Source organism: Anomaloglossus baeobatrachus, chromosome 3 (genome assembly GCF_048569485.1).
Source record: "Anomaloglossus baeobatrachus isolate aAnoBae1 chromosome 3, aAnoBae1.hap1, whole genome shotgun sequence".
NCBI classification, from domain to species: Eukaryota; Metazoa; Chordata; class Amphibia; order Anura; family Aromobatidae; genus Anomaloglossus; species Anomaloglossus baeobatrachus.
Window position 1 is genome coordinate 280,813,323 of NC_134355.1, and position 15,389 is coordinate 280,828,711.

Here is a 15,389-nt window from a genome sequence, read left to right on the forward strand (position 1 = left end):
TTGCTCCTGTGTAGTACAACCCTTGGGTATTAATGTTTTTTTTTACTATAGACAATAATAAAGGATGACAGTATATTAGTACAAGCTATCACATTATCACAAGTGTGCAACCCCTTAAAAATATGTAAAAAGTAGCTTTAAATATTTACTATACAGTGACAAACAAAAGGGTAACAATGTTTAGAACTTTTCATTTTCTAGCTGCATTTCTCACCATCCACTACAGGTACTCCCTTCATTTTATAGTCATCTTGGCTATCTCATCCATAAATTTGTCTTGAAACTATTTAGTATATGGTTGGTTATACAAATTATTGTCATGTCACTGCATCAATACTGTTTTGCACCTTAAAAATCTAAATTTGACCCCTTCATAACTTAGTATGTACCTATACATCCTTGGCTGTGTATGTCCCTTTAATGCAGGCTTGCCGCAACATTCCCCACACATGTTGGCTGATCTGATCAGCTGGCATGTGAAGCTAACAGTGCAATCTAACAAGCGCTAGTGGGGGTCGCAACATTCCAAGCTGCGATCGGCGACCCCCTGACACAATCATGGGGCGCTGATGGGTTGTGATGACAGCTAAGGGTCAGCTGATGACCCTTGTTGCTGTCATCACGAAGTTCCTATGAATGCTGGCTGATAGCTGGCATTTACAGATTATCAGCATTTCTGCTGTTCAGAGGGATGCTGAAGTATCGCTCTGTTCAGCAGAAGCGATCGGACAGTGCAGGCTTCAAGCCCTCCATGTGCACTAATAATATCAGTAACAAATGTAAAAAATAAGTTTAAAAAAAATGAAAAAAATAAATTAGATTGAAATCACCCCCTTTTGCTCCATTGAAAATAAAACAATGGAAAAAAAAAACCAAAACACATATTTAGTAACGCCGTGTTCAGAAATGCTTGATCAATCAAAATATAAAATCAATTAAGATGATCTTTTAAGGGCGTAGCTAGAGATAAGCGGGTACCATAATATTCGTAATTGCTAAACTCGTAACGAGTATTTTGTAATACTCGCATATTTGTTTTGAATAGTGAGTACAATCAATGCAAGTCAATGGGAACTGCAAGTAATTTTCTGTTGTACCCAATAAAGGGGTCTGGTGGCCTGAGGAAAAGGCTGAAATGGATGGGAAAGTGATGAAACTGAATGGGGAGAGCCTGGAGAATATGCCTGCATAATATGCCTGCATGCATTTCTGACTCACATATGGTTTCTAGGAATAAGGATGTCCCAGTATTACACCATTTTTACAGATGCACAAGAATACCTACCGAACCTGACATAAATTGCATTTTACAGGCCATAAAGGTTAACATACAGTTTTTCTTACATAATCACTTGTATATAGGCTACTTAAACCGGAGGAATGAAAATATCCCTTTTAATGTTTGTTCACACGTAGTGTTTTGGTGTTTTTTTACTTTTACAATTTGGAGGGCCCTGACTTATGCATTTTGTAGGTCCCTCAGTCATACATAATATCTAGTTAGCCAGCTAGAACGTGCCCATTTGTATGTTGATCTTTGACCTGCGGGGCCTCAAGTGGTCCTGTAACATACGTTTTGGAGGATCTGCTGTTACTTACTGTATACATTTGGGCTGTCCCTCCCTTACTGAGACTCAGAGAGTGTGGAATACATATTCCATTGTAGTTTACAATGCGCCTATTGTAGCATTGGGCTTTACCCTCTTCCTCCTCATCTTCCTCCATGACATTCTGTGGCCCTCAATTCAAGCTTTCAGAAGGCCTGCAGGTGTCAGGAAACCTGAGTTTGATGAGCAAAACAGGTGGCCCAGTAACATACGTTTGGAAGGGACTGCTGATACTTATACATTTCAGCAGTCCATTCCTCATTGAGACTCAGTGTGGAATACATACTCCATACCATTATCCAGTGCGCCCATTGTAGGGTGTCACAGCCTGGCTTGTGCCATCCATATCAGCCACATTAATACATTGCTAGTGGGTTTGCCAGACACAAAGCAGTACTACTAACATTTTGGACTTCCTGGTACAAAGTAGTCACTTGTACTTTGTCCACAATTTTTTTGGGGTCAAAGTTTGCTTGGCTTGGGCTATCAACATCTGCAAATATGTCACCAAAACCCAAAATGACAAAAAAGCCAGTTGTTAATTTACACAGAGGTCAAAAGTGGTCGATTGATCCAACCTAGACCAGAAAATCCCAAGCGTGAACCCTGAGAGCAAGCTCGCACACTTAGCCATAGTGGGGAGCGGGACCCGACTAGTTCCATACTACCGGGACCAACAGAGAAGTAAACTTAGTGCCAGGAGGCAGGTCACGGATCACCAAGCAGCACCACTGGAGACGGGACCCGAACTAGCTCCCCTCAGCGGCAGCGGTATACAGAACTTTGGTTTATCCAGTTGTCGGTGTAAGCTTAATGGACTGAGTCCACACCCAACGGCACTCCCCAAACACCATCACCAAGTCCCGGGGCATCCCCCCTACCTGTGAGGGTTCTAACACCTGGCTGCCCCACTCCATTGCCCCTGGGTACTCCCAACTGCAGAGGTGGTACTCCACATTACTACACACTGTGTTTGGCGTCACGAACTCTGAACACAATCCCCTGTAAATACCCCTTAATTTGAGTGGCCGCACGACCCCCGGGTCTGGACACCCCTTGAGCCGCCGCAGATCCGGATCCGAGTAGCCGCGGCACACATGCATAGCCAGCAAAGCAACACAGAGGAAGATTGTTATGTAGCACCAAGGGGTAGTGGTTTGCAAAGATTGAGAAATGCATCAACCGTTCCAAAAAGACCCCCACTGTGGCCCAAATCAAGGCAAGTTCAGTCGCTGTCTGCAATTTTTTTTCTGAAATTCCTTCAGAGAAAAACATTGTAATCTGTAGCATCTGTTATACAAAGTTGAGCAGAGGCAGGGCAAACGCAACCTGAGCACCACCAGTATGTGGAACCACATGGCAGCCAGTAGGTTGGCAGAATACCAGTTTACCAAATTTGTGTCTTTGGGTCAAACCACTGCCATGTTGCCTGGGCTACGTCCATCACAATTTGCTTATATAGAGTAAGCCCGGCTCAACCGTGTGGGACGGTGCTCTGAAGTAAAAATTAGCCAATATAGAATAGAGAAACTTCGGCACACGTGAAAGAATAGAAGAAAATTTGCTTAAATGTAATGTGTCTTTATTTTCTGAAAAAAGGGGTAACAGAAAAACGTCCCTTATACCACCAACATTTCGGCGTGTAGCCTTTATCAGGGTGATAGGGATCTGTGTAAAAGAATTTTCAGAATTATATAGTTCAAAGTGAAAACATGGGTACATTGTAACAAATAAAGTAAAAAAAAATCACAATATAAAGGTGTATATAATGACAGCAGGTATTATTTTCATTTACATTGCATACCTAGCAAAGACAATAGCAAAGAAGAGAAAAACACTGAAAAATGAGTTTCATGGTGAATCAAAGAGAGGCTCTAAAAGAGAAGGAAAATATGATAAGGATAACATCCATACACTAGATGCATTACATCCACAGTAAAATGATGGGATTCAAAAAATGCAAGTAAACCCTATGACACTTAGGGGTCTGTCAAGGGCTTCAAACAGAAGGAAAAGAAAAAAGAAAAAAGTAAAATGTATATATACTTTTTTGTAGTATATGTATGTACGCATATGATTAATGAATAGGAGAATTTCAGATTGTTACCTCCTTTGTGCTGGGGGGACTGTGTGAAAGGCCTTATCGATCCACCAGGATCACTATTCTTGTGAGATGCCAAATAAAAGGATATAATATCCCTTGTAGAAAACAAAACATTGTAATCTGTAGCATCTGTTATACCAAGTTGAGCAGAGGCAGGGCAAAGGCAACCTGAGCACCACCAGTATGTGGAACCACATGGCAGCCAAGCACCCTAGTAGGTGGTCAGAATACCAGGATACCAAATTTGTGTCTGCGGGTCAAACCACTGCCATGTTGCCTGGGCTACGTCCTTCACAATTTGCTAATATAGAGTAAGCCTGGCTCAGCCATATGGGACGATGCTCTGAAGTAAAAATTAGCCAATATAGAATAGAGAAACTTCGGCACACGTGAAAGAATAGAGGTAAATTTGCTTAAATTTAATGTGTCTTTATTTTGTGAAAAAAAGGGGTAACAGAAAAACGTCCCTTATACCACCAACGTTTCGGCGTATAGCCTTTATCAGGGTGATAGGGATCTGTGTAAAAGAATTTTCACATGTTGCCTGGGCTACGTCCTTCACAATTTGCTGTCCAAGAAGCAGGCGCTCATGCATCCTGACCACAAGCTGTGATAACACAGACACAGCAAACATCAAGCACATCCACTTCCTTGTCCTAGCGAAACGTCCAGTTGTCTGTGCCTGAGAAGTTGGTAAAGAAGTGTAAATACCCAGCCATTCACCCAAAGGCACAAAACCTAAACTCACACATTGAAAAATTGCTAGCGGTGGAGATGTTGCTGTTTAGGCTTGTGGGAACACAGTGTTTCCATGAGCTATTAGCTGTGGGTGCCCCATGATACAGTGTTCCCAGCCACCACTATTTTGCCTGGTGTGCCATCCCCGCATTATACAAGCACATGTTAAACAATCTCAACCATGCTCTGACCAGCACCGTAACCGAGAAGATCCACCTAACAACAGACATGTGACGGCACACTGGGTGAACCTGGTGGAAGCTGGGACAAAGTCGCAAACTGAAACATCCCACATCCTACCCATGCCTAGAATGGTGGGCCCAACTTCTATCAGGGTTTCCGCCTCATCATATGCCACTTCCTGTCTCCCCTCCTACTCCTGCTCCTCGTCCTCTGCTGATTTACCCTCCCGCAAAGTTGGGAGCTGTGCAGCAGTGCATCGGTAAAGCAGCAACACGCTCTGATGAAGCTGACCTGTTTAGGTCAGAAATCACACACTGCATCAGAGCTGTGCAAGTTTTAAAAGAACAGACCAATCAATAGCTCTCCCTACTGCATCTTCATCCCGGTCTGGTCATCTGCGATAATGGGCATAACCTGGTGGCGGCTTTAAAGGTCGGCAAGCTGGTACATGTGCCATGCATGGCTCATGTGCTGAACCTAGTTGTTCAGAAATTACTTGACAAGGTAAAAAAAAAAAAAAACAGAAATACAAAAAAGTGAGCTGGAGTATGACTTGGTGTATATGCAACTTGTAAGCTCCTGTTCACTTAACAAGGTGTGCCGTATTAGCGACCATTTCCACCATTCATCTACTGTTTTGGCTGGTCTTACAGTGCTGTAAAAGCGCTTGAATTTGCCAAATCACTGACTCATGTGCGACGTGCGCACGCAGTGGAACTCTACATATCATATGTTGGTGAGGATTAGTGAGCAGCAGAGGACAGTAGCTGAATACCAGCTTCAACATGCCCGTCAGACTGAGAGTCAGCCACCACACATAATAACTTTTGACTGGGTGTGGATTGCAGACATTTGTGAGGTTCTTGAGAACTTTAAGTACTGCACCAAGCTCATGAGCAGTGATCAGCTTAACCATCTCTTGCTGTGTCTGTTGAAACAATCACTGCATAATCTCAAAGAGGAAGCTTTGAGTGCCCTGCATATGGCTATAGAGCCATATTTCCCAATGGGTGATACTACTTAGCCCAGACAATATTTTGAGGCAGCATTGGGTGATGGAGGATGAGGAAGGAGAGGACTTGTTTTCTGTGCTACCGTGGGGACTCCCAATACTACACAGGTTACTCTCAACCCCAGCTTCATGTTTATCCAGCATGTAAGGGCTGGAAAGGAGGAGGCAAATCAGCGTGAGGAGAGGATAGGTATTGTTCCTCCTGGTGGGTACACAGAACCTTTGCCTGTTTGCAGCTTGGCCCACATGGCACAGTTCATGTGTAAGTGTCTGTAACAAAACACTCACATGATACACAATTTATAAAACAACCTATACTCGTTGCCCACCTTTCTGGACCTGCGGTGCAAGGAGAAATTTCCTTCACTCCTTTTGGAGTCACCAAAGGGTTTCACAATGGAATCTTTCAAGAGGGTCATTGTAGATCAGTTGCTGAAAACATCACCCTAAGACAACACTGGCGGCACAGTTACCGACTCTTTTTACCACCAAGGATTAATGGGGAGAGACATGAACACCGGGTCCAACAGTGGTGGGGAGAAAATGTGCGCAAACTGGGCCATTTTCAATAAACCAACACATCAGCAAGGTCTATCTGTGTCTGTAACAAGTCAAGGAGGGAGAAGCTGCACAACATTGTCAAGGGGTACTTAAGTGACCATACTTGCATTCTTTCAGATGCTTCAGTTCCCTTTAATTATTGGGTGTCCAAGCTGAACACTTGGCCCGACCTCTCCTTATATGCCTTGGAGGTGCTGACCTGCTTGGCTGCTAGGGTGATGTCAGAGCGTGTTTTCAGTTCTGCTGGGGCAATCATCACTGATAGGCACACACGCCTCTCCACAGACAATGCAGATAGACTTAGGGTACCTTCACACTTAGCGATGCAGCAGCGATCCGACCAGCGATCTGACCTGGTCAGGATCGCTGCTGCATCGCTACATGGTCGCTGGTGAGCTGTCAAACAGGCAGATCTCACCAGCGACCAGTGAACAGCCCCCAGCCAGCAGCGACGTGCAAGCGACGCTGCGCTTGCACGGAGCCGCCGTCTGGAAGCTGCGGAGACTGGTAACTAAGGTAAACATCGGGTATGGTTACCCGATGTTTACATTAGTTACCAGTGTGAGCAGGGAGCAGGGAGCCGCGCACACTGAGCGCTGGCTCCTTGCTCTCCTAGCTACAGTACACATCGGGTTAATTAACCCGATGTTTAATGCAGCTACATGTGCAGAGAGCAGGGAGCCGCGCACACTGCTTAGCGCTGGCTCCTTGCTCTCCTAGCTGCTGTACACATCGTGTTAATTAACCCGATGTGTACAGCAGCTACATGTGCAGAGAGCCGGAGCCGGCAGCACAGGCAGCGTGAGAGCTGCAGAGGCTGGTAACTAAGGTAAATATCGGGTAACCACCTTGGTTACCCGATGTTTATCTTGGATACAGCTTACCTCAGCTGTCAGACGCCGGCTCCTGCTCCCTGCTTGCTTCATTTGTCGCTCTCTTGCTGTCACACACAGCGATCTGTGTGTCACAGCAGGAGAGCGGCTTTGAAGAAAACGAACCAGGGCTGTGTGTAACGAGCAGCGATCTCGCAGCAGGGGCCAGATCGCTGCTCAGTGTCACAAACAGCGAGATCGCTAATGAGGTCACTGCTGCGTCACAAAAAGCGTGACTCAGCAGCGATCTCGGCAGCGAGCTCGCTGTGTGTGAAGCACCCCTTACTCTGATTAAGTTCAACAAGGACTGAATTTCTCCAGTTGTAATCTCTCCAGATGAGAAGAAGCCAAACTAAATTCAACCAAAATGTTGATTTTGAGTACTGCTGTTAACGTCCACCCCTTCCCATATAAAGCCGTTTCCTTGCTTCATCAACCATGACTCAGCCCGTAGGGCTACTTTTTGTAAACTCTATGCAGATTGTGCAGTGGTGGACAAACCAAGACAGTACTCCTACTCCAGATTAACTACTATTTGTCATAGGAGGCACTTGTGAGGATGACTCCCTGTGTCAACCATGACTCAGCCCATAGGGCTAATTTTTGTAAACAATGCACATTGTGCACTGGACAAAACAGGACGGAAGTCCTACCAGACTAATAATTGTCATTGGAGACTCTTGTAATGGGTTGTCCCACATTGTGACTGAGATAGGGGATACATATTCGATAACAATTTACAATGATGGTTGATGAACAACTTATGGCCCTCTAAAACTTGAAATGAGGGTGGCAGAGTAACATGGAGGACGATGAGGAGGGTAAAGCCCAATGCTACAATGGGCACCTTGTAAACTGCTATACAATATGCATTCCACTATCTGAGTCTCAATGAGAGAGGGACCACCCAAATGTATAAGTAAGAGTAATCCCTCCCAAACTATGGCCCAGCTGCAAACATGCTCCGACATCACACTTGCAGCCGGGCAGGCTAGCACCTCCAAGGTGTATAAGGAGAGGTATGTTTAGTGCATCAGGCAGCACAAAATGCTAGTGGTACTGCTTTGTATTTGGCAAGCATACTAGTAACGTATTAATGTGGCTGATGTGGACACCACAAGCTAGGCTGTGAACCCCTAAATATTGTGGAAACAGGACCAATGCGTTTAGTGTATCAGGCGGAACTAAATGCTAGAGTACTGCTTTGTATTTGCAAAGACCACTAGGAATGTATTAATGTGGCTGATGTGGATGCCACAAGTCAGGCTGTGAACCCCTAAATATTGTGGAAACCGGTCCCTATTTCCTACCTAATCCAAAATCTTTCCCTCAATACTGGGACCTTGTCAAGTGGTTTCAGCTCTTAAAAGAGCTATTGTATTCTGGTACTATGGAGTTAGTGACACACTCTTTTAAACTCTGTTCCTGCTCAAAAATCTGTTGCTCACTACACTACACTGAACTATATACTGCAGGTAGACCTTAAAAGGTTTTTGTGTCATTAAGAGGCCTACACTCTACCTAGCAGCTGCTCGCTCTCTCCCTTTACTCATACATAGAGATGAGCGAACCGGTCGCGGTACGGCTCGAGTTCGGTTCGCCGAACGGAGGTCTCGTTCGAGTTCGGTTCGGCGAACCGGTTCGGCGAACCACTTGAACCGCATAGGAAACAATGGGAGGCAATCACAAACACATAAAAACACCTAGAAAACACCCTCAAAGGTGTCCAAAAGGTGACAAACAACTCACAACACAACACAAACACATGGGAAAGTGACAAGGACATATACTCATGCAAAAAAAAAAGAGCTGGACAAGGAAAAAGAGGAGGAGACACAGATATAGGCATGGCACACCTTTCTAAAATCATGTAAAACACCGCAAGGTGACTCCAAGCGGAGTCTCCCTTTTTTCCAAAAATTGGGCCACACACACACCCACCCCTTCAGTGGCAGCACTTGTGCCCCAGTTGTACACTTCACAGCTAGATTTGCATCAAGCACATTCAAAAATACGCCATACTTAACCGTCCCCAGGATGACACCGGGGTAGGTAGCAAAGTCTTTCCTGATCCCAGCATTGTGCATCTTGAATCATTTTTAAAAACAATGTAAGCAAGGGTTACTCCAAGCGGAGTCTCCCTTTTTTCCAACAATTGGGCCATACACACATCCACCCCTTCAGTGGCAGCACTTGTGCCCCAGTTGTACACTTCACAGCTAGATTTGCATCAAGCACATTCAAAAATACGCCATACTTAACCGTTCCCAGGATGACTCCGGAGTAGGTAGCAAAGTCTTTCCTGATCCCAGCTCTGTTCATCTTGGATCATTTTTAAAAACAATGTAAGCAAGGGTTACTCCAAGCGGAGTCTCCCTTTTTTCCAAAAATTGGGCCCCACACACACCCACCCCTTCAGTGGCAGCACTTGTGCCCCAGTTGTACACTTCCCAGCTAGATTTGCATCAAGCACATTCAAAAATATGCCATACTTAATCGTTCCCAGGATGACCCCGGGGTAGGTAGCAAAGTCTTTCCTGATCCCAGCTCTGTGCATCTTGGATCATTTTTAAAAACAATGTAAGCAAGGGTTACTCCAAGCGCAGTCTCCCTTTTTTCCAAAAATTGGGCCACACACACACCCACCCCTTCAGTGGCAGCACTTGTGCCCCAGTTGTACACTTCACAGCTAGATTTGCATCAAGCACATTCAAAAATACGCCATACTTAACCGTCACCAGGATGACACCGGGGTAGGTAGCAAAGTCTTTCCTGATCCCAGCGCTGTGCATCTTGGATCATTTTTAAAAACACAGCAAGGGTTACTCCAAGAAGAGTCTCCCTTTTTTCCAAAAATTGGGCCACACAGACACCCCATCAGTGGCAGCACTTGTGCCCCAGTTGTACACTTCACAGCTAGATTTGCATCAAGCACATTCAAAATACACAAGCATTTACTCTCCCCAGGATGACACAGGGGTAGTAAATTCCTTGTGGATCCATGACTTGTTCATTTTGATGAACGTTAGTCTGTCCACATTGTCACTGGACAGACGCGTGCGCTTATCTGTCAGCACACACCCAGCAGCACTGAAGACACGTTCAGAGACAACGCTGGCAGCTGGACACAACAAAATCTCTAAGGCGTAAGTGGAGAGCTCTGGCCATTTTTCAAGATTTGAAGCCCAAAATGAGCAAGGCTCCATTTGCAAAGTAATGGCATCGATGTTCATTTGGAGATACTCCTGTATCATCCTCGCCAGCCGTTGACTATGTGTCAGACTTGTTGTCTCTGGTGGCCTTGCAAAGGAGGGTCTAAAAAAATTATAAAAAGATTCAATAAAATTGCTGTTACCGGCACCAGATACGGTGCTACTGGTACGGGTAGACTGTTGAAGATGACGAGACCGTCCCATGTTTGTCAAGTTACAACTGGGAGATTCACTCCCTGCACCTGCACGGTTGTTTGGTGAAAAAGCCGAGCTAAGATCGAGTAACAGCTTCTGCTGATACTCCTGCATACGTGCGTCCCTTTCTATGGCTGGAATTATGTCACAAAATTTGGACTTGTACCGGGGATCTAATAGTGTGGCAATCCAGTAGTCATCATCACTTCTAATTTTGACAATACGAGGGTCATGTTGGAGGTAGTGCAGCAAGAAGGCACTTATGTGTCTTGCGCAGCCATGCGGACCAAGTCCACGCTGTGTTTGTGGCATAGAGGTGCTAACCGTTCTTTCTTCTTCTGACATCTCCCCCCAACCTCTTTCAACTGAAATTTGACCAAGGTCTCCCTCATCCGCTGAGTCTTCCATGTCCATGGACAGTTCGTCCTCCATTTAGTCATGTTCTCCTGCACCTTCCTCAACATTTCGCCTGCTACCATGCGCCCTTGTTGATCCCTGTCCCCCATGGTCCCATGCCTGCCGCGTTGGTGATGATGAACGTCTGGACCTTGGTGATGTTGTTGTGTCTTGCGCATATGAATCCTCCTGTAGTTCCTCCCCTTCCTGTTGTCCCACCCCCTGACTCCGAATAGTGTTTAGCGTGTGCTCCAGCATGTAAATGACTGGAATTGTCATGCTGATATTGGCATTGTCAGCGCTAAACATATTCGTCGCCATGTCGAAACTGTGCAGAAGGGTGCATAGGTCCTTGATCTGAGACCACTCCATCAGGGTGATCTGCCCCACCTCTGCATCTCGTTGGCCCAGGCTATACGTCATGACGTATTGCACCAGGGCTCGGCGGTGCTGCCACAGTCGCTGTAACATGTGGAGAGTCGAATTCCAGCGTGTCACCACATCGCATTTCAGGCGATGAACTGGCAGGCCGAAAGACTTCTGGAGCGATGCAAGTTGCTCAGCAGCGATGGTTGAATGGCGGAAGTGAGCAGACAGTTTTCGTGCCCTGTTCAGAAGGCCATCTAGGCCGGGATAGTGTGTTAAAAATTGCTGGACAACAAGGTTCAACACGTGAGCCATACAAGGCACGTGTGTCACCTTGCCCAGGCGAAGGGCCGCACCCAGGTTTGCAGCATTGTCGCACACGGCCTTACCAGGCTGCAGGTTGAGTGGAGACAACCATTTATTAAACTCAGTCTCCAGAGCTGCCCACAACTCATCCGCTGTGTGACTCCTATTTCCAAGACATGTCAAGCTAAAGACCGCCTGATGCCGTTGCGCTCTGCTGCCAGCATAGTAATGAGGGGTGCGTGATTTCTTCTGCGCAGTGAGAACGCTGGTGGCCTGACCAGGCAGGCTTGGGGCGGAGGTGGACTACCCAGATGAGGTGGAGGAGGCAGAAGCAGTGGCGGAACTTGGACAGACAGAGGATTGACACACAAGTCGTGGGGACGGCAAGACTTGTGCAGCAGACCCTTCACCATCTATCACCATAGTTACCCAGTGCCCAGTCAGCGACATGTAACGTCCCTGTCCATGCTTACTGGTCCAAGTATCGGTGGTGAAATGCACCCGTTCACACACAGAGTTTCTCAAGGAAGCGGTGATGTTGTGTGCGACATGCTAGTGTAGCGCGGGCACACCTTTCTTAGAGAAGTAGTGGCGACTGGGCATCTGGTACTGGGGCACAGCGACAGACATAAGGTCTCTAAAATCCTGTGTATCCACCAGGCGGAAAGGCAGCATTTCGGTAGCCAAGAGCTTACGGAGGGATAAAGTCAACCTCTTAGCTTTGTCATGGGTCGCAGGAAATGGCCTTTTATTTCTCCACATCTGAGGGACAGAGATCTGGCTGCTGTGTGTAGACGGTGTTGAGTAGGGTGTCCCTGGAAAAATGCAGGTTTGTGAGAAAAGTGCAGGCGTAGACATGATGTTGCCTTCATCCAACGTTGGTGCTATCGATATCTGAGAGAGCTGTACACATGCACTTGTTTCCCCTTCCAAACCAACTGACAACCTACCAAGCAAACTGCCTGTTGCGGTTACAGTGGTGGAAGTTGTGCGTGGAAAACCAGGTGTGACAGCTGTCCCCACAGTCCTAGAAGATGAAGAGCGCGCGGATGCACTGGAAGGGGCAGGCGGTGGATGGTTCGCTCCGCTGGGCTGCATTGCAGCACGGTGAGCTTCCCACTGGGACATATGATATTTATTCATGTGATGATTCATGGAAGAAGTTGTCAAACTGCTGAGGTTTTGCCCTCTAGTAACAGAATCACGACAAATTTTACAGATCACATAATTTGGGCGATCTTTTGCTATGTCAAAAAAGGACCAGGCTAGGCAAGGCTTAGAGGGCATGCGACCTGCTGATCCACCCCGACTAGTGCTCAGAGGCACAGTGGTGGCTGAGGATGCAGTTGTAGACGTGCTACCAGTATTCCGACTCTGTCCAGGAAGGTGCAAGGTAACTTCGTCGTCAGTTGCATCCTCCTCCACCGTCTGTGTTGACCTCCTCGAGGGCCTGACTGTGGGTTGACAGTAGGTGGGATCTAGAACTTCCTAATCAATTGTTGTGTTTGCACTCCCCTCACCCTCAGACCGAGCCTCTTCTTGCCCTGACCGAATATTTAAGTTGTCATCCCAATCTGGTATCTGCGTCTCATCGTCATCAGTATGTTCCTCATTGTCTATTACGACAGGTGTTTCAGTTTGTGAATAAGGGTCAACATTATGCTCAGAAACTTGGTCATCACGGCCTGAATCTGAGTCACAAAGGTTCTGGGCATCTGTGCAGACCATTTCCTCGTCTGTACTCTCTGTAGCTTGGGAGCATACCTCTGATTCCCAGGCTATAGTGTGACTGAACAGATCTGCAGACTCAGCCATCTTAGTTCCACCATACTGTGCAGGGCAGATGGAGACTTCAGAGCTGGGAGAAAGCAAGTGTGATTGGGATGACAACTCAGAGGACTGTTGTTTTTTGGATGCGGTAGTTGAGGTGGAGAAGAGGGCACTTGTTGGACCACTTGAGATCCATTCAAGCATTTTCTTTTTTTGGCCATCATCTACCTTTGTTCCAGTTGTTCGTGTCCGTAAAAAAGGGACCACATCGGATTGTCCACGATAAGTAGTAGACATCTTACTTTGGCTGGAAGATAGTCTATCTTCAGCAGATGTTAATGGAGCTTTGCCACCTTCCCCACGGACAAACCCTTTTTTTCCTTTTCCAACACGCCTCTTCCCCTTTCCACCAGCATCTGTCATTTTTCCACTCATTTTGATTGCGACAAGATTGTGCACTTAAAATGTGGTAGTAAAAATTGAGAGGTGGTGTAGATTGCAGCGGTGGTCTAGCTTTATTAACAGCAGAATAATAAAGAATAAATATCCCTGACAATGCAACTACGGCCCTTAAACTGGCAGCATAGTTTGCTAGTATAATGGCTTAGTAACAATGAGTTTGAGTGTGCAATGCAGAGGTGCTGCACATAGATTTGCACCAGTGGGACACTAATGGAAGTCCAACAGCCACTTTTAGGATGCCACTAAGTTTACTCAGTGTTTGCTAGTATAATGGCTTAGTAACAATGAGTTTGAGTGTGCAATGCAGAGGTGCTGCACATAGATTTGCACCAGTGGGACACTAATGGAAGTCCAACAGCCACTTTTAGGATGCCACTAAGTTTACTCAGTGTTTGCTAGTATAATGGCTTAGTAACAATGAGTTTGAGTGTGCAATGCAGAGGTGCTGCACATATGTTTGCACCAGTGGGACACTAATGGAAGTCCAACAGCCACTTTTAGGATGCCACTAAGCTTACTCAGTGTTTGCTAGTATAATGGCTTAGTAACAATGAGTTTGAGTGTGCAATGCAGAGGTGCTGCACATAGATTTGCACCAGTGGGACACTAATGGAAGTCCAAGAGACACTTTTAGGATGCCACTAAGTTTACTCAGTGTTTGCTAGTATAATGGCTTAGTAACAATGAGTTTGAGTGTGCAATGCAGAGGTGCTGCACATAGGTTTGCACCAGTGGGACACTAATGGAAGTCCAACAGCCACTTTTAGGATGCCACTAAGTTTACTCAGTGTTTTCTAGTATAATGGCTTAGTAACAATGAGTTTGAGTGTGCAATGCAGAGGTGCTGCACATAGGTTTGCACCAGTGGGACACTAATGGAATTCCAACAGCCACTTTTAGGATGCCACTAAGTTTACTCAGTGTTTAATAGTATATTGGCTTAGTAACAATGAGTTTGAGTGTGCAATGCAGTGGTGCTGGAAATAGCTTTGCACCAGTGGGACACTAATGGAAGTCCAACAGCCACTTTTAGGATGCCACTAAGTTTACTCAGTGTTTGCTAGTATAATGGCTTAGTAACAATGAGTTTGAGTGTGCAATGCAGAGGTGCTGCACATAGGTTTGCACCAGTGGGACACTAATGGAAGTCCAACAGCCACTTTTAGGATGCCACTAAGTTTACTCAGTGTTTGATAGTATATTGGCTTAGTAACAATGAGTTTGAGTGTGCAATGCAGTGGTGCTGGAAATAGCTTTGCACCAGTGGGACACTAATGGAAGTCCAACAGCCACTTTTAGGATGCCACTAAGTTTACTCAGTGTTTACTAGTATAATGGCTTAGTAACAATGAGTTTGAGTGTGCAATGCAGAGGTGCTGCACATAGGTTTGCACCAGTGGGACACTAATGGAAGTCCAACAGCCACTTTTAGGATGCCACTAAGTTTACTCAGTGTTTGCTAGTATAATGGCTTAGTAACAATGAGTTTGAGTGTGCAATGCAGTGGTGCTGGAAATAGCTTTGCACCAGTGGGACATCAATGGAAGTCCAACAGCCACTTTTAGGATGCCACTAAGTTCACTCAGTGTTTGCTAGTATAATGGT

At 45.9% G+C, this 15,389-nt stretch overlaps 1 protein-coding gene across 2 annotated transcripts in view; it reads left to right on the forward strand.

Annotated features, from left to right (window-relative positions):
- Window positions 1-15,389, forward strand: part of MOXD1 (monooxygenase DBH like 1) — a 297,010-nt gene that overhangs the window by 231,956 nt on the left and 49,665 nt on the right. The gene's annotated exons all lie outside the window — the stretch shown is intronic.